Raw genomic sequence first — 20,357 nt, forward strand, 5'->3', positions numbered from 1 at the left:
CGATTCCAATGCTTGACAACCATTTCCATGAAGAAAGTTTTCCTAATATCCAATCTAAACCTCCTCTGGCACAGCTTGAGTCCATTTCCTCTTGTCCCATTGCTTGTTACCTGGGAGAAGAGACTGGTCTCCACCTGGCTACAAACTCCTTTCAGGTAGTTGTAGAAATTGATAGTGTCCCCATGAGCCTCCTTTTCTCCAGGCTAAACGCTCCCAGCTCACTTCGAATCTCCTCATCAGACTTGTGCTCCAGACCCTTCACCAGCTCTGTTTCCTTTCTCTGGACGTGCTCCAGCACCTCAATGTCTTTCCTGTAGTGAGGGGGCAAAACTGAACACAGAATTCGAGTTGCGGCCTCACCAGTGCTGAGTCCAGGGGGATGATCACTACCCTGGTCCTGCTGGCCACAGTATTGCTGATACCGGCCAGGATGCCATTGGCCTTCTTGGTCACCCGGGCACACTGCTGGCTCATGTTCATCCAGCTGCCAACCAGCACCCGCAGGTCCTTTTCTGCTGGGCAGCTTTCCAGGCGCTCTGCCCCAAGCCTGTAATTTTGCGTGGGGTTGTTGTGACCCAAGTGCAGGACCTGGCATTTCGCTTGTTGCACCTCGTAAAACTGGTCTCAGCCAGTTGTCCAGCTCTCTCTGTAGAGCCTTCCTACCCTCCAGCAGATTAACATTCCCACCCAACTTGGTGTCATTTTCAAACTGATAGAAAGTGCACTCGGTTGCCTTGTCCAGATCATCAGTAAAGATATTAAACAGAACTGGCCTCCAAAGATGAACCATTATTATCCTTGTTGTTGTTCACTTGCTTAGCCTCATACCTGTTATGCCAGGGCATGTGGGGAGGTGAAGCAGTGACATAGGAAATGCACCGTGCAGGAACTTGTCACCATTGCCCGCTATCTCTTCTGTCACTGTGTTCAGCCAGGCAGAGAGAAGACAGCATATCCTGTATCATGTCTGCCTGTTGGGCCTGTCCCAGGGAAGGTAGGGTGCAGTTCCAGTATTCTATCTCTCTCTCTCACTGATGCTCCTCAACCTACTCACCTCCTCCTTGAGCTTTCTCACAAAGTGGAGGAGTTGCTTTACTTGGGCACACCTCCTACAGCTGTTCTCAGTTCTGCTGGCTGGTAGTGGAATAATTTTGCAGACAAGGTACAGAAAGGCTGAAGGACAGGCTTATAGGAGCTCAGTGATTCTGAGGGCTGACTTCATAAATTTGCCAAATCCTTTGCAACTATCCTATCCTTCTGCTTGAATCCTTCCCCATTGTTTTTTGTTTGGTGCTGGTGTCATTCAGTTGCTCTCTTCTCTCATTTTTTCAGTGTGTTCACAGTTCAGTTACTTCAGCTAACTCAGATCCTTGACTTAGAGCCTTTACACACTCTGAGACAATAGCACGTCACTGAACAGTTTCTACCTCTATGGTACTGCTTCAGAGAGTGAAATGTGCCTTGGGGCTGTGGAGCAGACTTCAGACTGTGTATCAGCTCCTAAAGTCCAACTGTCTAACTTGCAGTGCACCCTCTGCATTTTACTTCTTCACTTAGTTGAATTGCTTTGTTGTTTCAAAACAAAGTGACAGTGCTTGTCGATGAAGCTTCCACTTGACGCAAATTCCTTTTATTTTCTCATTTCTCTGTCAGCTGCTGCCTTGCCTTCCAAGTTTAGATAACAGTTGTCAGGAGAGTCAGGCCTTCAAATGACCCTTTAACTATTTTACTCTCTTTTTCTCTGTCTTTGCTGGCTAGGATGTCTGAAAAACCCCAAATCTCTAGCAAAAGTATGGGTAATAAATCAAGCCATTTGTCCCCACATTCTCTCTTCTCTCCACAGCTTTTAAGCTGTTTTACAGCATGGAAGCAGAGGTTAAACCCTGGGCTGTTTTTCCTGGCCAGGGATTTGTACATGGCTCTTCTCACCTGTGTTCCATGTATGAGCAGCAACCCTGTTCTCCTTGTTCAAGGTTGCTCTGAGTTACCTCGGAGAGCAGAAGAGCCCAGACCTGTACTGTATCACATCCAGTGCGATCTCAAGCTCAAGGATACTTTTTCCAGATACTCACTCGTGCTCCAGGAACCCTCTCTTCAGAGCCCTTTGCTTCCCTACCCTGTGCCTGTCTCACATATGCTGGGTAGGCTGTCCCCTGAGATTTCCTGTTCCAAACTTGCTAATGCTTTAGAATGTCTGTTGTGGCAAGTCCATAACCATCAGAACCTTAAATAATTGTGTTACTTAAGATACAGGGAGACACTTTCTTATCTGACATAAATTGCTATAGCTCTTCAACCTAGAAAAATTCCTGCAGGTTTGTACCAAAGCACTATCAGGTGAGTTATAGGGATGGAAGTCTTCCTCACACCCCTTGGTAGACCACATTTTTCATGTTGCAGTTGGGAAACTGGGTCTCGTAAATCAAAGCATATATCCTCTGCTTCTAACATTCTTCTTCATAAAACTGTAAAGAGACCTGGACACAGTCCAGGTAATTCTGGGTTATTTTCTTGCCCTGAATTTCTTCACTAGTCAGTGTATTTTTTTCCACTGCTGTTCACTGCCAAAGTGGAACATTATGGGAACTTGTTATGTAGTCTAGAGACTGATGAATTGTGAGCATGAGAGATCTGTATATCTGATTTTCCTGGAAGACTCAAAGGAAAATCCAGATGATTTTTAGGACATGAAGAGTGAGTTGTTATTGCTTACCTGCCTCAACCTCTTGATTTAAGTGCCTGACACTGAGAGATATAGATGTTATTAGGTTGGATATCCAAAACTCATGTGAATCAGTATGCCCCATGAAATAAAAGTCAGGCCATACACATCTATGTCTTCTCTTGTGATCTGAGCAGTTACTCTTTTTCAGAAAATAATATATATTTGGACTTGATTTGTTCTTTCTTGCAGCAGTTCAGCTTGGAAATGAGAGAATTTGGCTGAACCCGTTGCTCAGCCTGGCACTCACACCAGGTTGCAGCTACATTCCCTTGTACTGTGTTACTCTTTCTCTAGTCAAGATACATTCACCAGATGGAGGAATGGAGCTCTCCAGCCAGAGTGCTCACCATGAGAGTGATAGAACACTTGGTTTGGCTTAGTTTCATTTCATCTCCGCTTGGAGGAAGGTTTCAATTTTCCTTTCTGTGCCTTTGGTCTTGCCTAACTCTTTAGGATTGCCATGAAAGCCTGATAATCTGTTCTACACGCATTTTGTTTCTTCTCACATATATTTTCCTGTCCAGTGGAAAAAAAATTCAACTTGGTTCACATAATAGACCTATGTAACATGAATGCAGAAGACAAGACAAGACAATAATGTTGGCAGAGTTTGTTTGTTTGATTCAGATAGCTGAGAGCCAGGAAGTCCAACTTAATACAGCAACTTAGAGCTCTATATGGGCTAAAAAAAAAAAATACACAAACTTGCTTTATACTACAGCTCTCATCATGGTTACAAAGATACAAGAGTATTGCTTCGTATTCTTCCAGTGTAGATGTAGTCTATTATGGGCAGTAAAAGTTAAGTGTTTCTATATTTACTGCTAGAAATATGTGGGTTTTGTGATGTTTGAAGACACCTGAACAGGACAAAGTTTGTGTCATACAGTACGATGGGGCTTAGATCCCTGACCTTTATCTTACGAGGCTTTCAGAAAATCTCAGCAGTGCCATAAGACCCTTTGAAGACCTGTTCCCAGCTCCCTGGTTTCCAGTGGTGCACCTGAGAGATCAGCCCATCTGTAGTTTCACTCCACCCCTGCATTTGGAGGCTGCCCACCTGCTGCTCTGTGAGACTCTTCTGTTTTTTAAATCACTCCTGCAAACACATGCTTAGCCTCTAGCTTTGGGGAGGAGAGTAAGTAGTAAGCAAGTAGTAAGCACCAAGGCCTGCAAGTGAAGTTTATCCTTACAGGAAGGATCCAGCCAACAAAGGGAAAGATCCCGTGTAAGTGAGACTCATTTTGCAGGTTTTTTCCTTCCCCTGCTTATACATCTTTCTTAAAATCTGAGAGGTTTAGCATCGGTCTTGAAAGGATGCTCTGCAAAGCACAAATTTGGAATTTTCCATGGAAGAATCTGCCTGCCTCTTTCAATAAATTTAGAAAGTTAGACCTTTTGCCTCTGTTTCAAAAGTGTGACTTTACAACTCCTCTCTGTCATGCTGTAAAACTGGGTGGTAGTCATCTTTGAGGAAAAAACGTTTCATACCCCATTGCTCTTTTCTTGTGAAGCTCAGCAGCAGTGGTGGTTCCCTTTGCAGAGGGTTCAGGAGTGCAACTGGCATCCTAAAAAATGAAAAACACTTGAGTCATTTGCATAGTGGATTAAAATCCAGCCTGCATGGCTGCCGGAGCAAAGACCACAAACTTTCACATTTGAGTCATCTGCTGAAAAGCTACATATTTTTATGAAGAAAGAACTAAATGTTTACTTTAAAGTAATTTTATTTGCTTTCTTGTAGCCGAGTCATCTTAGTTGGTGAAGGTTATGTATCCACAAGATTTTCTTGCTGTGTTTCTGTGTCTGCTGCACTACAGTGATCAGAGTTTGACGTTGCCTGCAGTCACAAGAACAATTGTTTGACTTGAGTGTGAATATCAATGTTTGTGTCTATAGAAACTAATCAACATTTCCTCCTAATTTTTGTAAATAGGCTGTGACTGTGGCACTTGGATTTCCTGTCTCTTGCATATCTGAATCAAAAAATCTCTGCAGACAATGATGTCTTGTCATCTGTGTTAGCCATCTATTGCCTCACTAATGGGCATCATCTTTATTATACTCTGTATTTCTTCTGTTGAGATATGTCCAGGCATCACTGGAGACTATAGTCTTTCATTTTTATTCTACATTGTGGATTTGTTTGGGGGACTTTCTCAGTAATAACTGTAGAAAATAGCAAGTAATGTAAGAAAAGCAGGTTGAACAGCCTACAATCCGCATTGCACAGCATTCAGTATTTTTCCAGGATAACCTTTCAAAGTTACTTTTTTTCAAACGCAGCGGCAGTTTTGTGTTGATTTTTCTTCCTTTTTACATTTCAGCATGAATGATTCAGGTTGTCTTGAGAACAAGGTACAAACCCCTGCATTATTGTACCTTTTTTAGAAATAGGCCAGCTGTTTCATTGAGTGGCTGTGTAGCACCTTCACATTTGGGGGTGGATATTTGAAGTTTGGATGTAGACTTGCCCCGGTACTAGGAATTTGCCTTTTCATTTGCAGGAAAACTTGTCCATAATCAATCGATGTATAAACTCTTGACATCTCTTGTTTTGTACCCGCACAGCAGGAGCTTGTTAGGTAGCACTGAGTATGCTGCATTTTAAAGCTGAAGGACTTGCTCTGGTATTTCTGCGTCTGTCTCCTGAGAAGTGCTGTGGTCCTAGGCGTATAGGAGGCAGAAGAAGGAGATTGTCCTCCCTTGTTTCCAGCAAAGCTGTTGGCTGCCCAGGCAGGGTGGAGCAGAAGGAGGGGATGGAGAGAGAACACAAGCTATGGAGGATGTGCTCAGGGGAAGTGGTGGGGAGTATGGTACTGTTTGAACCAGGAGACTCGGGGGCGGTTATGGCTACAAGCACCAAGTGTGGGGACAGCATTCTGGAGTTGGTGTGACTGTCAGGGGTGGATTGTGTGATGCAATTGGGATTAAGATGAGGAACCGGGAGGAAACTGGTGTTAAGAGTCTGAGGAGGGAAGCAGCAGGACGGAAGCCATAGAAGAGATGGGAATTCTCTGTTCTGCACATTGGTATGGAGTTTTTGATTCCTGGGGCTGCACTTGGATGCTGCTTGTCCTGTCTGGTGTGAAGATACAAAACGATTCCACTTATGGTTGGTTGTTTGAGTCCAAGCGCTTGATACAGCCTTGTAGCCCTACTGAGACAGCAGACTGAATTATGTGGATGCTGTCCTTCTGCACCAGTGCAAAAACCCTGGTGTGAAAACACACAGTTTAGCTTAAACTGCTGCTGAGTCTGTTCACACTTGAAGTGCAGTTTGTTTGCGCAGCTCAGTGGTGGAGAAACAATCTCCAAAAAGAGGATGCAACAAGTGTCTTGCTGGCAGTATTACCTTGTGTGAATGCATCTCTTTCCACCTGTTTGTACACCTTAATCTTCTGTCAGCATGAATCTGTGAATGCAGATTGGGTGTCTTAATGCTACAGCTTTTTTCTCATACATGAGACCCTTGATAGCTTGCAGTTATCTCAGTTCCTCAAATAGAATAAATCTGTCTTCATTTAAAAGTTTCAGCCCTGATAATGACTTTGACCTGTAGCTACGTGCAGATGTTCTCTTTGGGGTCTGCCTGTGTCAGCACAAGCTTCCCATGTGCTCACTGTACCTCTCCTTGGAAAGGACCTTCTTTGGTGAGTGTTCTCCAGCTGGTTGGAGGCAAAACTGGGTTAGCATGAAAGAGTGTAAAGAGTAGTTTGTAGCTGCTCCGGTTTATTTTCACCATAATGGATTACAAAACACTTTTACACCACACTGCTAGCACGTCTGAAGGGAGACAGTCAGCACAGGAAGAGGGGCAGCTGGTGCTGAGCACATGTGTGGGAGGAAAACCTCATCAAGCAGCGTAGCTGGGTTTGGAAAGGACCTTTGTCCACAGTCTCAGTCTCTCTGAGTCTCAGTTCTGTCTCTGCAATGGGGAAAAAAACCTTCTCACAGGGGCGTTGTGAAAATGTGCTAATTTTAGTAAATCAGGCAGTTAGGTAATATGGTGACAGCCAGAAAATAAACTATAAGGAAATAGTTGTTCTGTCTTCAAAGCATAGTGTTTAGGGCCATTTTTAATAGTGAGAATGAGGCAAACTACTGAGTTTTGCTTGTTCAGTAATACCAGCTCTACTATACCATGAATGGCACCATTTCCTGTGGAAAAAAACCCCTGTGTGATCGCAAAATTAAAAACTAAGATGAAATATTGTGCAATTGGCCATATTTCTGGTATTTCCTTGCCTTTTAGTTCTTGGCTTAACATTTTTGACGTGTCTGTATGTGTTTGTATGTGTAATGAACTATTTGTGACCAAGTTCATAGTTGCTTAGTACTTTTTGTCCCAAGGTGTTAAGCACTTTAAGAGGGCTTGAAGGACATTCAAGCATCTTACACTTCTGCCATTACGTGTCTTTAAGCACATTTCTCTCTCCAAAAGTGCTTACTTTTGGTTTTTAAAAATGATTGTAGCTTTAAGTGAAGGAGGTGAGAGGAGAAATGTTCTTCTAAATCTGATAGAAAATCATGATTGGTTATTTTTTGCAGATCTCCCTGATAAACCATTTCCATGTATTTAGAAGTGCTTGCATTGTAACAGGTGAGTGGGAGGTACAAAAAAATATGGCTATGAACCCACAGATGTTGTCAGCAAGAAAACAGCTGGATTAACTCTCATAACTAGGCTAAAATTATTTTGAAAATTACACTATTTGAAATTAACATAATTGCACAGTGTTCAAGGAGTTGGGTGTCTTACTGTATAACAGAGGAAACAGGTACACTGATAAGTAAAAAAATAAAATTAGCAGAGTACTGGGTGCTGAGTATGCATCTCTCCAGCAGATTTCATTTGGAGTTACGGGGATTCAGCAACCTTGAAAACCAAGCATGCAGAGTCTGAGGCACAAAAATAAGTTGACGTGAAACAGTTTTGGTCTTGGCAAGTTTGTTTGCCACAGAGTAAATGACATGTGAACTGCATGAGCAACTCCTTAGTAACTCCCCTTGGCCATGCTCTTAGGACAGGGTGCCTTGTGGTAAACAAGAGGTGGCTCACTACCCTGCCCTTCTGTGTTTTCTTGGGCTGCCTGTTGGCATACGCCCTTCTGTGCGCCCAACTGCCTCCTTTGTCAGACTGTCTTACCACTCTTGCTGTAGCTTCACAAGATCATTTCTCTCTGTAGTATGGGTAGAATAAGCACAGTGATGGAAAATGGCTTTGGATTTTTATTTTCTTGAGGAGGTAAAAGATGTTGTGCCTTGTCCAGGCACTGTTGTTTGAACAGTGTTAGGGCTTTTGTTGCAGAGGTTGTAGTGTTTAGTAGTTTGACTTTGCTGCTATTCTGTTTGTTGTATGCAGCTAGCGACATATCACAGATCTATTTTTTGATTAGGCAGCATTCCTGTACTATAATAATTCAGAAGCAGCATTCACCCACTAGTTGTGTGAAACACCTGTTGCTTAACTTCTCTACATGTGCTTCTTGCCCTTGTCTTCCCTTAGGTACAGTTTACTCTGTGCAAGTTGTAAACTCCATGGAGCAAATGTTTGCACAGTGCATAGCACAGCAGGACCTAGGTTTCATCGTGGTTTCTGGACATGCTGTAATGTAAGTAAGAGTACTCTGTCTTGCTGAGCAATTAGAACAGTTCACATTAGCTGAACTTGTAGAGTTTCCTATGTGCAGGCCGGTGAGAAAAGGGATTTCTTTTTTTTCCAGGCTGAGAGGGGCTTTTGAAATGTTCTCCAAATCACAGCAGCAGCTGGCTGTTTGGGCACTGGACAGAGACATGATTTGGAAATAGCTTCAAAGTTTTAGAGATGGCCCTTCACATACTAATGCTCCCAGAGGAGTTAAATGGGGGAAGTTCACACCCCTCTTGGTGCTGTTGTTTCAGTTTGCCAAGCTGCAGACTCAGCGTGAGTGCAGCGTGCAGGTTTTCATAGTGAGAGCTTTTGTCGCTCCCAGAAACTTAATTGCTCTCAAAGGCAAACCCAGAATCTGGAGGACCCAGTACAACCTGCTGAGAGAACATAAATGAGATACTATCATGTTTCTGTGCTTGGGCTTGCATGGAGTGAGTTTGCTTTGTGAGCGAATGCCTTTGGAATACACTGGTGTTTTTTTTGTCGGTTCTTAGACATAGAAGTAATTGTTGTTGGCTTTGTTAATAGGCATCTATGTTCTGCATCTAATTACTGTTCATGTTTTCTAAAAAGTGTGCAGACAAAAAGAAATATTTGTTGTACCTTGAAATCATGAAAGTATTTCTGCATTTAAATGAATTGATAGCCTTGATCCAGCCATCATCCCTTCAAACAGACACAGAGGGAGAGCTGGCCAGTTGTCATTTGACCACTGCTGTCTATCTTTGCCTATAGACAGTGCTTAAAATGCCAGTATTTAATTGTTCCTTTTTTTTTTTTTACGCTAGTTTTCTAGCCACTTTTGTCCTTAAACAAATGAACCATGATGGCAACTGAGAAGAAACTGCCTTTTTTAGATAAGGAATAGAATTTTCAAATGTCCTTATATAGCATGATTCCATAAGTTTTATTTTCCTAAGTAACTCTTGTAAAAATTTGTGGAGAAGGTCTATAAGTTGGTCTGAGAGATTTCTGTCATTTTTATCCATAACCCAGTTTTAAATATAGTTTTCCTCATCTCCTTCAATGGTTAGTTTGTAGGCTCTCCATTCATAGGAATACTGTTTTGATATATTTTGCATGGAAACTGAAGCAGGAAAAGGTTTTAAGGTAAGCCAGCCAAATAAATAATCTAGGGTCTTTTGATCAGTTTCCATTAGTATTAAAACAGTAATCTGCCCTATTAGATGTTATTTGAAAGGAAGTTCAGTGTTTAAAGAAGATAAACATACCAGTTGATATTCAATATGTCTTCTCAAGTCACCAGCAGAAACCTCGCTGAACCTTGTTGGCAGAGGTGCCTTCTGCATAGGGTTCCTGAAAACACCTCCCCAGCTATTGGCTTAGTTTCTAAAATGTTCTGGCACTGCAGTGGGTCTGGTGCCAGCACTGAACGCTTGGTCCAGCTCCAGTTGGAGCTGAAGAAAGGCTGAATTTTAAGACCTCTAGGATGCCTTCAGGTCCAGAAGAAACTGAGCACTGGAATAATGTGTCATCCAAACTGTGGTGTATTCCTAGAAATTGATGAATATGCTGTTTTAATTTGTGGATTTTATATAGCTGAAGGTACTGAGATATTAGCGCTTAGAAGAGAGAGATCTGCAGCTCTTTAAGATTGCCTGGCACACAAACAAGTGAAGATCTAAATTGCTTTGAGCTGCTGATAGTTTTCACAGCTTTGTGCAGGCACACCTTTGCTGGTACTGACAAAACGCAAATACCAGTTTCACATCACTGTGCTCTCCTTGGCTGGTGTACATCTTAAAACAGTACTATACCTTCACAACGTTGGCACAGAAAATGGAAAGAAGGGGTCAGCAGCAACAGTAGCCTCTTACCAAGTGGTTGGTTTAAAACACTTCGAGTAATGACAGAAATTAATTTTAAAATGAAGTTTTATCTGTTGTTTGAAAACTGGACATTTACTGCATTACATCACCCTGACCCGAGGCCACTGTGCTGAAGTCACACTGGATGCGAGAACAGACTGTGGTCCATGATGAGGACAGTAGCAAATGAAGAAAAGACATTATTTTCTTTCTGCAACACTGAGTTCCTTCAAACGTCATAGACAACTGAAAAGTCTGTTTTCAAAACATCTCTGACCCTATATGCAAATAAAATTTTTATAATTTCAGCTTTTGCTAGAAATCATATCTGTTATGCCTCTTTATGACAAAGCACTGGCATATTAGTACCAAATGCGTCTTAGAGAAACTCATTTGAAATCCAGGGTGGAAAGTAAAGGGGTGTAGAGAATCCACCTAATCCATCTCATGGACCACTATATATTTCAGCTGTCAATAACAGCCTACCTGTTGTTGCCAGCCACTTCTGTGAGCCCTTGCCTGCAACTATGGAGTTAGAAATGAACAGGCAAACTCTGGTCAGTATCGTTGGCACGGCAGTTGGGGTATATTAGCTTTACTAATTTGTTGGAAAAGAAGTCACTATTTGACCCTCCAATGGCAAAACTATCAGTGTTCTCAGCTGCTGTTAGCACTGGATTTAATCTCAGTACTTTTGCCATCTGCTATAAAAACATTGCAGACTACTAGAGGAGTAGAAAATTGCATTGGCTTTGGGAAGCTTTCAGCAGAGCTGAGCAGATTCTTTGATTTGCTGTGATCAAACATCCTGATTGACAGAGCGGAACTTGAGTTCCCTTTTTGACTCGGCAACTGAAGTTTGCTGTGAATTCTTCTAATGATATGGCATGCAACCTTCTTGAATTAAAAATTACAGTGGCTGTGCGCCCTGAGTGCTGCAGTGGTGGCACAACAGCAACACTGACCGAAGTCTCTGCTGTGGGTGCATGTCTGCTGCCTTTATCTGCACTGCTGGATGTTACTCCTGCCTCTCCTCTAAGGGCAGCAAGGCAGGCCTCACAGCAGGCACGCAGCACATTCAACACCTTTGTCAGCTGAAATATTTTCTCTTATTCTTCTACTAGGTTTCTGTCACAATGTACAAGATGCTGTGACAATTTAGGTTGCTTTTTTTAGCCTCTGACCTGCATTTCTACCATTGTAGGCTCTGAACAGTTTTGTCAGTTCTGGATTGCTTTGTGGCTCACCTGGTTGTCTCCAGTATCTTCATCAAGCGCTAAACTTACCAGTATTGCTCAGTAAATAACTCCAATGCAAGGTAAACGCGCTTTCCCGCCGTTACAATTCTCAGTCTTCCAAAAAGCCAGTAGATGGGGTGTGTGCAATTCCTGTGCAAAATCACTGTACTTCGCAGCCCAAAGATCCAGCTTTAGTTTTTACATTTTTGCTGCAGAGCATCTTTTTTTATTGTTGTGGTTGTTGTTGTTAGAGGTGGCCCTCCACATGAATCACAAAATTAAGCAACCCTAAGCGTAAGCACACAAAATTCTTGATTGATACTTCTGCATGAAATACTCTGAGCATGATGTGCTGAGCAAATTACAACACTGTTAGGTCTTTGATTTCTGGGTATGAATTTTTATCATAAGTTTGTTTTTTTTTAATTAGACTATTAATGAACTAGAAATATATCTATATCTATATATATATATCTGGGTTACCACAGACTTCTGCTAAACTTGAGGTTACAGTATTAAGTGTAGAAGTCATGGGGACAACTATGAAATACATTTCATATTTTGTGTCTCCAAGCCCAGCATGTAAATGTCTATTTGTAGGCATAATTCTGTTGATCATACATGTCATAATTGAATTTGCTGGCACTGTAAATTAAAATCTTTTGTTCTTGTTAATAATGTTAATAATGATTACGTAAATAATAATGTTAATACAAACTGTAGGAGGGGTCACTAGTCACATCCCGGGGTGGATTTCATGCCTGTAGGTCAGTTGTGGTAGACTTGAAATGGGAAGGTATCTAAAACAGGAGACAGGTGGGTTTGGGACAGGTGAATCCCTGAGCTGTGTTACTCAAGGGAAGTCACAGCAGAGCAGATCATGCATGAACCAACATGTAAATAAGCTGGCCCAAGGTCATTTATGCCATTCAAAATGAAACTTTCTAGGGATGGAGTCCTGTTAGGTAGGTCCTAGCTGCTTGTACTTGATTCAAGTGATTTGGTAATAGTTAACCAAGGGAACTCTACTAAAACACAGTCCATGTCTGACAAGTACACACGTAAGGTAGGAATATCTTGCCAATAAATAACTTAGAGTTAGAACACTATATCAGAATTCAGTTATTTTCTGAGAAGAAGCGTAAATGTTGATCGTAAAGATCTACAGCTGAAGTTTGACAAGAGATTTTTGGAAAGAAATTATATGCATACACACATCACTCTGCTCCAAGCTTTAATTGTGGAAGGGTAAAAATCTTCAAATAACAGACTAACCTCAATTAATTAAAAATGAAAATGTAATGGTAGACTATGACAGAGTCATGAAGGCACTGGTTTTGTTTGTGCCTGTGATGAAAGGGACAAATAAAACGAACCTGTTACTTAGCGCTGCCTTTCAGAAGAGAACCACAATAGTACATGTTTTAATCTGGTGTGGTAAAGCATGCCCAAAACACTCTGAGCATTTAACAGTTGCACAAATGATTTACTTTCCTAACAGTCTGATTTTGTATTATAGCATATTCTGTTTCCATTCTGTCTTTAATGCACAGTTCTGCTGACCATGCAGTTCACACTGGCTGCCTCAGGCAGAAGTGCAGGTTAGCTTTTGAATGTAGGAGAATTCATGAAATTTGAGTATTTTTTGTACAGCTAATGGCAGTTGTGCAAGTACAAAGACTTTGCTTTATCAGCAGATGCGGTCTCAGTTTACATTTATGTCCACATTCAATCCTTACGTTTATTGAAGTCAAGGGAAAAAAATTAGGAGCTCGGTGCAGTCTTTAACAATCTGCTTTGGTAGCTGGCCAGTCCACTTACACTTGCATGAAGCATATGCTAGGGTGGTTCTTTATTCCATTAACTCTTTGATGCTTGGAAACAGGAATGATTCACATGATGTGGCAGGGGAAATTAATATAAATGCAAGATTAGCAAAAACTTTGTAATCACTTTGTATCAAGCCAGGAAGGGATTTATGTCCTGTGAGGATGATTAGATGGCAATGTTTGCTGGACTGCTGTGGCAGAAAAGGCATATTTGAGAAGGTGATCCAGCTCTGCTGGAGCCTGCATGGTAAGCGGAGGGCAGCCTTTCCACTTGGAAACTAGAATTGGGTTGGGCACTTTCTGGTCAGTCAAAAGGGTTGCTGAGTGTTGTTTGTGATAGCTCAGCTGTTTCGCATGTGACATGGCTGCGTTTTCTCACTTCTTGCCCCAGCTGGTGCTGGAGTTTGGAGTAGAAGGCTCTTTGCCAGCATTGCTCTCGTCTGGTTAAGGCTTTTTTATGTTGGTCTGGGAAGAGATGAAGAGGAATCGTATCCATGCATGGAGAAATGCTTATGAGCAGAGTGCAGAGGGAAGGCCACATACCCCCGATTCCCAAGTGCAAAAGTAACCAGTGCCAACTTGGGAGCTAGTTTGTGGCACCTCAGCTTGTCCCAGCCAAACGTCCATCGTGCAGTGAGCAAAGAGTGGGGTGGGACTTCCATGCAAGGTGATTAATACCATCTCCAAATGCTATGGAGGAGAGTCATTCGAGAGCAACAGTAGAAGCTTTTTCTCAGAGTTAAATAGTGTGCTCCTCCTTTAAACCAGGGAGATGAGAGTCTGGGAGAAGGATATGAAAAACCGATTAGCTTAAATTGAAACCTGGCACCTGGAACACCTCAAGCTTTGGCAGACCTCGAGATAATACTTCAAAGTTGTTCAGCCCCACAAGGTACAGTATAATTTTCTCTTTGGTGAAAGTATTACTTGGAAACTGGAGTCATTCTCGGGGCTTCCTTGTGCACTGTCACTCTAGGTAGAAAATAGCTCCTGGCTGAGCTGACTCTGAGCCTGCACATTCTGAGCTGCTTACTTGCCTATTCTCTATCTCCCTAAGTATTTAGCAGTAAACCTTTACCCAGAATTGGTTTTACCACACTGAGCAACCAATGTAAATATACCCGAGCTACTGAATCTGCCTTTACCAAAATGAACTTCTGTATTTTAAAATCATTAAAGCTGAAGCAACATAAATATTCTTTATTTCATGACAGCATAAAAGGAGCACGGCCTCCTAATTACTCTGAAATTCAAATGTGTACAGGGAAAGTGCAAGGCCCCCCTCTCCCTGCAGTTTGCCAGGTATCTGTCTCCTTACTTGATTAGGTTTGTTTGGGCACTGAAGAGAAATTTAGCACATTGGCTTATCTGTGAATTTACCTTTCTGATACTGATAGGGTGATTCCTAGAGGTGCTCAGAGGCAGAGAATGTCTTTCCACAGTCACTGACTGAGTGCCTCTAATTCTCACTGTAGTTTGTGGACCTGGCTTCTCTTTTGGTGGTTTACAGGGGAGAAAGCAAGTCATCCCAGTTCAGGTTTTTTTAGCCACGTGCGTTTGAAGCTCATTCTGAAATATGATTAATACATGCCTGCATGTAGGTAGGATTTTAGGTTGTAAGGTTAATAATTGGTTTTGATGCTGTTTGCTGCTTGAATGTTGGAGTATTTTTATCTAAAGTAAAAAGAACATAATTATTTTTAACTTATAGCAAAACCCACATTTTCTCTTAAATATCTTAATATGAAGTATATTTAAACTAAATTTCTGCACAAATATTTTCCTAGAGATTAGCTGTCAAGTACAATAAAAAAAATTGCACATTTGCAGGGACCCAATGAGACTTTGCAAATTCAGATTTATTCTCAATGTTAAATGTGGTTGAAGATGTCATTTCTTAAACAGCACTTTTAGAAGTAGTTAGCTTAAAAGTATAGCAATTCAAAGCACAGAGGGAATGATTTTGAAGTGTAAAGTCTTGAAACACAACGCAGAGGTTGACAGTTTCACTACAATTAGAAGCAAGGCAGGCACAACTCCCACTTCTGAAAACTTTCCTATCGCACTGCTTCCTCTCTTGGCCTAGAAAACCTCAAAAAAAACCCCTTTGAGTGGCTTTGCTTATTGACTTAGCATAGTTACACTCAATAGCATTAGGAGACAGAGCAGAAACGGCTGCCAAATGTGTCTGTAAAGAATAATCTTTACAGAAAGCTTCACAGAAGTATTTTTTTCATATGCTTTCAATATCCTGAGAATGCTGCTTTTTTGAGGAAAGCGAGTTTTAGGGTGGTTTGATTTTTTCTTTTCTTTTCTTTTTTTTTTTTTTTCTTTTAACAAGACTTGTTTTGTTAGGAAACCACTCCCTTCTACTGCTGCATTTAGACTCTCTGCTAATTGCATTTTGGTCGATGGCATTTTTTGTGAATTGCCACATTCCCCCACACTGTTACAACTTCACACTGATTGTGTTATGTGGCGCTTCTGCCTGCTGCCTTTGGGAGGAGTGGCTGAGAGAAGGATGTAGTGTACCTGGGAAATTGTGAAGTTTACTGGAATCAAGGTTTGTAGCTGCTAAGACACGGCGAGGCTGTTTCTCCCAGACTAAGAGAGGTGGTATCTGGAGGGCATCCTGTTACTGCAGTAGTTTGTGCACTGCTCTGCTGTGTGCCACTGCTGAGGATTTTGCACAAGAAGTCATGGCAAGGTGGTGTGTGGTTTGTTAGCTTGATATTTTTCATCCTAGTTGCACACTGTAGTGGAAAGCCCAACCCTGAGCTCTGGTGCCAGAGGAAGGTGTGGGAGGGGGTGATCTTCACGAACACTACTGGCTCTCTGAGCATCTTGGGATGCTCACTGAGGCCAAGCTGCAAGCTTGTCTTTCTCCCAGAGCCTAGGGACAGCACAGGTTTGTCCTTAGCCCAGCTCTGTCCTCTGCAGCAAAACCTCCTGGAGCAGCTGAATACAAGATCATTGCTGACTGAAGCTCAAGTGCTGCCGACATGAGAACTGGATGTAGCAGAGTTTTTCAGCACAACTAATCCACTTAAACTGTGGAGCTCATCTGCTGATCTGCAGGGGGAACAGTGCTCTTAGGTGTGATAGCTAAAGAGGCTTTGGCACGAGCCAGTGCTTCAAGGCAGTCAAAACCTCAGCTAGGGCTGAGGATCGGGTTACACTGAGTTGGCCATGACCCAACCAAACGTGGTTAAAAGTGAGCGGTTGGGTGAGATAAACCCCTCTACTTAAGCCTTGTCTTAGCTTGGGAACTGATCAGCTCGTTCAAGTGCTTCTCCAGTCTAACTGCTTTAATCAAAGATAGGGCTTACTTCATCTGTGAACTGGGATGAGCTGTGCCGGTAAAAGCCCTCTTTTTAACTAGGATAATTGCATCTGCAATGCTTTAATCGTGTTACTACACATAAAGGTACAGATCTTTTACAGGTAGAAAAACTTCTGTTGTACTAAGCGTGGTTGGGTCCCACTTACACTGTGGCTACTGGCAGTGGTGCAGGATAAACAGCTGGTGTTGTAATAGGATCTCTGACTACATTACTCTGTTGTCCAACCTGTGACATGAGTGTTTTCACCTCAAAGATGTGGTTGAAAAAGTTAGGTCCGTCTGACGCTCCTGTGCTGGCTGCAGGCAAGCCCAGTGTGGCCTTTTCTGACACGTGACAATCAGCAGGGGTGGCTGCAGCCCAAAGGAGCAGGCAGCAAGCACTGCTCCTGCTCTGCCAGCATTTATCTTGCATGAAACCTTTATTTGTTCAGTCCTACCCTTTTTTGTGGTGAAGGGGAGTGGAGGGGTAGTATGAGGAGCAATGTGTAGTGCAGCACATACACTACTGAATCTTCTACTGTCCTCCTTGCATGACTAGAAGTCATTTGCAGAAACTAAAACTTGGTTCTCTTTTGTGAAAAAGACTTGTTATGTTCCCGCAGAACAAATTTTTCTCTGCAGCTAATCCTCGCTTACCACAGGGAGGTGGAAATGGGGGTGCTGTGGGTCCAGTTGATTCTGGTCCCACCGCAGGCAATGCAACCAGGGACCACTCTCATACCACTGATGTACCACCATAACTCTGGGTACAGAGACCTGCTCCCTCCTTTCCTTCAACAGCTGAAAGAGGCAGAAATGAAGGCAGAACTCCAACTCTTTCTGAATTTCAGGAAAGGCTGCAACTGGTCTATTGGCATAAGGAGAGAACCAGGAAACAGGAGCACCTGTGTTGCATAGCTTTGGGCAGGTCAATTATCCCATCTCCAGTGAAATTCCCCTTTGCATAAGGTATGAATAATAATAGTCAACTTACCTTGCAGGGGTGTTACAGAGTGCGGAGTAATTTTTTTTTCCCCACAGTGTTTATGGTATGTAAAACTCTAAATGAGTGCAAAGCATTATTGTGATTTAATTTTGTTGAGGGTTAAATATTGGTGCCCAGCTGAGCCCTTGCTGGCAGTGAGGTAGGCAAGGGCTAGCATGCAGCAAGCATGCTTGGTAGCAAGAAATGGACAAAAAAGGAAAATGGTGGTAATTTATTCCAGTCCTACATATATTTTTTTTCTCTCTTACTGCTGTACATTTCCCATTAAGCAGATGGAGATGATCAAAATATGAAATTGGAACTCTGTATTTTAATAGACTTACATTTACCGTATAAAAGGCAAATAAAGGTTAATGACAGGAAAATTTGTCTTGTAGGAGAGTGAGAGAGTCAAAGTGCCTCCAAGCGTGCCCTGAATGGTCCTTAAATAATAGCTTTCAGAAATAGACCATACCTGAATAGTTAGGTGGCTGATTTTGCACTGGGTGGGTAGCATGCCGAGGCTGCTTGTTCCTCAGTGTTTCCTGCTACTGCTACTGAGGGTTTTGCATTGGACTAAAAGCATGGGATGGAAATCACTTCAACAGGATTGGTACCTCATGTCAGCAGCATAAGACAGGGGATGAGCAGGGTGTGTGAGTGCAGGGGGTTTGTGTGCACGTGTGTGTTGGGGGATGCTCCCCAGTTTGAAACGTGGGTCAGTACCAGACTCTCCAGTGTGTTAGAGCTGCTGAGCATAAGAGAGGGGGAGAGCATGTGCGATTTCTCTAGCTTGCTCTAATTTTGTGTGAAATGGAGGCTTTCCAGTGGTGGGGTTACTCCCAGGTGTGATCAAACCAGCAGGTTTCACACCTCAGTGTGCCTGTGCCTCCCGTGCATTTTGTTACTGCCTGCTCATTCTACTTAATTTTTATTAGGTGTGAAATGCAAGCCCTTGTTCTAATTACCACTGGTAGATGATAGCACAATTGAATAACAATCTTCTTGTAATCAGGGCTAACTTCTGCCCTCGGATAATTACACTCCAGGTTTACTGGAGAAGGTGTATTCCTGGTAGGGAGGAAAGATTTGACCTACACTTTCTCTGTATGTCCTAACACAACGTCTTTGCTCTGTGAGTTTCCTGAGACAGGTCCAAGGGTCAGCAAAGCAGAAAAGGATCTTTCCATTGCCTTTTTTTAAGCTTTGGGTCAAAGTCTGCATCCTACCCTTGTTCTTGTTGCATTTGGAAACATTGCTTGGCCCTGGATTTTCTCAAGGTTTGCTTTCTTCCCCGGGTCTAAAAGCTGTCATTGTCACTTACCCAAATATAGTGATAGCATCAGCTCCATAGTTAACTTCTCATTTAGTGATGTTTCTGAAAATAACAATTGCTGCAAGAAAACAAATAGTAGAGATACAGCATATGTTGCACATAATGTTAATTTAGTGCCTTTTTTTGGAAAAAAAAAAAAAAGCAGTATGAAATTTAGGGGGAAAACCTCAAATCTTGTGAAATTCATGGCACAATGCCAGTTTATTTGAAAAACCCTTACATTTGCCCCTAAATCATACAAGTCCTTAACTACAATTTGCTTTCTCGCATGCCCCTCACCTCTAAGATGATACTCCTTTTTTGGCATTATTAATTATCATTTTTGTTGTTGCTGTTATTATTCCAGGAAATCTGTATGGGAGGAACGCTGAAATCTGGTTTAAAAATAGCATTTTCATGTCCTCCCACTCACTGTACTTCGTGCACAGAATGCCTTTTATAAATGCAGACTTGCTGCTTGACTAGATAAAAGAAACTGTCGCTTCATTTCCATAACGAAGTCGTTCCCAGGAGAATTTCATTGTTTTAGCAATAACATTTTTCTAAAAGACCTTTTATTTTGCTTGAGAAAGATAACAGAAATGAACTTCTGAGTGGTTATTCCACAAAACAATTAGGAGAAAGCAAGACTGTCTTGATTTGATGTAAGAAGGTTTGTATGTGTATGAATTCCCTTTCATGTAAGATGAGAATAAATTCCCAACTGAAAATCAAGTTAGAAACTCCGCCCCACAACATTACACAAACCACTTTCCCCCCCTTGCTCACAGAGACATCACACATCTTTTTCAGCACTCTCCTGAATAAATTTGGTCATATCCTTGAGTTCAGCCCTGTTTCAAAAGACACTTGCATAACTTCTGATTCAGATGCTTTCCTGAATTAGAGGCAGTCATGGGTAATCATTGCCAATTATTACAGTGCATTAATTTTGTTACCAGGTATGTTCGATCACTGCAAGCTGTATTGAGGCTGAGCGCTCCATGAGGCAGGGATGGTGCTTTTGCTGTGTGTGCATATGCTGTTGAGCATGGTGCAGGCCCAGTCCCTCCTTGCTCACATGCAGCATGTTGCCCTGGCCTCTCTCTCACCAATCCTCTGGCATTTCTCACCCCTTTTCCCAGCTGGTCTGTGTCCCATGCCAGCATGACTTTCCTTTGAATGCTAAATACCCTAAAGCTTGTCAGAATTACAACATCAAAGAAGTTGCTGATTTAGAAAGCATATACAGTAAGTGAAAGGTCCTACTGCTTGTATTTAGTTCTCTCCCTTTTTTTTTTTTTTTTTTTTTTTGAGCCATGCCTGCATTTTCCTAAGTATGAATCAATGCAATTACCACTTCAGGCACTGTAGACGACCTACTAGTGTAGGTAAATATACGTAATCAGAAACAAAAGGGAAGAGATGGAAAAACATTTTCTTTGTAGTCAGGAAAGCCAT

General features: G+C 42.1%; 1 protein-coding gene across 3 annotated transcripts in view; it reads left to right on the plus strand.

The window, feature by feature from the left end:
- ATXN1 (ataxin 1) overlaps positions 1–20,357 on the plus strand; it is a 164,721-nt gene that overhangs the window by 44,131 nt on the left and 100,233 nt on the right. The window contains exons 2-3 of one of the 3 annotated variants that reach the window (XM_032703493.1): positions 8,235–8,340; positions 11,412–11,525. The exons of 1 other annotated variant lie outside the window; for it this stretch is intronic. The gene's annotated coding sequence lies outside the window, so the exon portion shown is untranslated. The remainder of the gene's footprint in view (positions 1–8,234; positions 8,341–11,411; positions 11,526–20,357) is intronic. One more of the 3 variants, XM_032703513.1, reaches the window with a different exon arrangement.

The sequence above is a fragment of the Chiroxiphia lanceolata genome, chromosome 1 (assembly GCF_009829145.1).
Source record: "Chiroxiphia lanceolata isolate bChiLan1 chromosome 1, bChiLan1.pri, whole genome shotgun sequence".
Taxonomy (NCBI): Eukaryota; Metazoa; Chordata; class Aves; order Passeriformes; family Pipridae; genus Chiroxiphia; species Chiroxiphia lanceolata.